This window comes from Octodon degus, unplaced genomic scaffold (genome assembly GCF_000260255.1).
Source record: "Octodon degus isolate 3935 unplaced genomic scaffold, OctDeg1.0 scaffold00008, whole genome shotgun sequence".
In the NCBI taxonomy this organism is placed as follows: Eukaryota; Metazoa; Chordata; class Mammalia; order Rodentia; family Octodontidae; genus Octodon; species Octodon degus.
The window spans coordinates 9282385-9285464 of NW_004524584.1; positions in this window are offsets into that span (position 1 = coordinate 9282385).

Consider the following 3080-nt stretch of genomic DNA (forward strand, 5'->3'; position numbering starts at 1 on the left):
AACATATTTTTAAAGACTGAAGAATAGCCAGGCTTGGTGGCACATGTCTGTAATCCCAATACTTGAGAGGCAGGGGCAGGGAATTGCCATGAATTTGAGGCCAGCCTAGACTATGTAGTGAGTTCAAAGCGAACTTGGCCTAGACTACACAGTGAGATCCTTTCTCAAAAAACTAAAAAGAAAAAAGTTTGAAAGGTAGATACAGTATTTTTATCTCCCCTTCATTTTATGCATTTCAAGTATAATTTGCTTTGCATGACTTTTATAAGAGAAATGTAAGAAATAAGTGGCAGCAACAGTTTGCTTGGAGATGTGACAGCAGTGTTAAAGTTTGTCTTTACATTTTATGTGATTTGCTCAAGTTACTATTTGCCATAGGTTTTTCAGGGAAATTATTGTTTAAGATATCTTATTATATCTTATTATATTAAAAGTTTATTTTTCTTCTGTTGGGCTCAGAAAATATATTTATGGTAAGCATACTTTTATTCATGCAATAATGAAATCAGTTGTTTTGGGAGCCAATACTTGGATGATTGATCTTTCTTCCTTTTTCTTCCTCTACCCACCTTCTCCTCCTCCTCCTTTTTATGATACCGGGATTGAATCCAGGGCTTTTGTGCTAAGGTACATGTACAGCACATTTTTAGAATTTTTTTTTGAAATAGGCGTTTGCTGAATTGCTAAGTTGCCCAGGCTGGGCTTGAACTCGTGATGCCTTTGCCTCAACCTCCCAGAGCGCTGGGATTATAGGTGTACACATCACGTCTGGCTGATACTCTTGAAAAGTCATCACTCCTTGTTCTGAAGCTATTTACCAGGACTTGATTATTTTCTTTAGGAAAGACTTACTGAAACTACATTTTAAGATTTGAGCACATTTCTAACTTCTGATTCTAAACAGTTAAGGTAGTTTCATACCTCTGAGTATGTCACAGAATGTATATATTTTTTTAAAGTCAACAGAAAATGGAAATATACTTTTTAAAGTTTCTAATACTAGAAGATATCATACAATGTCTTTTAAATAAATTGTAAGTCAAAGATATAGTATAAATCTTAGAACAAAAATTAAGATTAAACAATATTCAGAAAATTAAATATTAATTAATTAAAAATTAAATGTTTCAAAACAGTTGAACTAAGAAAAAGTTTTCATGATAGCAAAGAAGTACTAAGAGTAAAACATAAGATAAATACTGGAATGGCAAATAAATGACCAGCACTTCTAACAGTTTGAGGATAGAATATCGCACAAAGTTCTAGTGTGTCACAGAATATTGATGAAGAAGACAAGCCCACAATTTCCACTTACCCCAGGAGTTTCTCAGAGTTCATAGCAGGATTTCTTAAAGCAAGACCAGGGACACCTGTAGCAAAGCCATGTGGAATACTCTTAGTAAGACAGATCTCTGTGCCTCCCCTAGACTCACTGATTGGAGAGCTCTGGGAATCTGAATAGTAAGAGGCATCCTAGGAGACAGGCCTACCCAAATCTGAATAGTGCTGGCTTAGTTATACAACTTCTAGTCTTCATGACCAAAATACTTGAGGTGGGATTTCACATTAGCTTTTTTTATTCTTTTTTCTTTTGTGGTACTAGAGACTGAACTCAGGGCCTTAATCACATGACGTAAGTGTTCTACTAGCCCTTTATAAAATTTTATTTTGAGGCAGGATCTCATGAAGTTGCCAGGCTGGTCTTGAACTTGGGATTGTCCTGCCTCAGCTTCCCAAGTAGCTGGGATTATAGATGTGCAATAGCACTCCTGAGTGAGACCCTACCAGCTTTAAACTGTCCAAAGTTGGTATGGCTAACACCAACAATATTAGTTAGGCCGTTTTGACAGGGCTAACTAACTAGTTAGGCGTTGCTAGTTATTCTACTGAGCTATCTCCCCAGCCCAATTTTGCTATTTTTCTTAACTTCAGCAAGTAAAATTATGTACTCGTTTGCTTGAAAAAAAAATTCAGGATTTCTCTGTTAGAAGAAAAAAGAAAAGAAAGAAAGGAACAAAAATTAATTTTCTCCCTCAAATGTACATTCTTGATTCTAATGTCTGTTTTCCCCAATTTACTGAATAATTTTTGCCTTTTTTTTTGTGTGGTACCAGGGATTTGACTCAAAGTATTTTTAGGCTGTTGACTCTGTCAAATGTACATTCTTGAACAAAAGTCAGAAATTAGTGTTAGGAATATTGTGCAAAATATTCAGTTTCCAAACTGAAATAAACAATGGTGGTAGAGGAACCATGTGACTTACAACGAGAAATGTGGGGCTGAGGTGTGGCTCATGAGTAGAGTGCTTCCCTCCTATGTGTGAGGCCAAAGCTTGATCTTCCACAACTGAAAGGAACAAAAATTAATTTGCTCCCTCAAAACCAGAAATATGGTGCTAAGGGAAAAAGTTTTGTAGTAGTTATAGAGAAAGACCAAATCTTTGAGGCACTTTGAGAGAAAAAATGTCGAAACCCCAGTTAAGGCAATCATTCTGTTGTGACACCCATAAAGGCAGTGACTCTAAGCAATCTGGTTCTGGACTCCCCTTGCCAAGTAATAACATTTTTTTTCTTAAAGAGACATTAAGAGTCTCTTTGAAAAATATGATTAAAATTGTGGATCCTGCCAAAGGCAGATGGTAAGTAATGTTTGTGAGATTAAATTAAATTGTTTACACAGCCTAATGTCTGTTTCCCCCAATTTACTAAATAATTTTGCCTTTTTTTTTTTTTTTTGGTGGACCAGGGATTGAACTCAAGACCTTGTGTTTGCCAGGCAAGTGCGTATTCTACTGAGCTATCTCCCCAGCCCAATTTTGCTATTTTTCTTAACTTTGGCAAGTAAAATTATATACTCGTTTGCTTGGAAAAAAAAATTCAGGATTTCTGTTAGAAGAAAAAAAGATTTCCTGTTCTTACTTTACCTTCTTCCCAAAGTTTTACTGAAAAAATAGAAAATATGTTTAAAATGAGAATCAATTCATAACAGTGTCATTAAGAAGAATATCAGCTCATCAAATGTTTTGAAAAATTCTTCAAAATATAGGCAGATAAGATGGAACTCACAAAGAAGGGAAGATA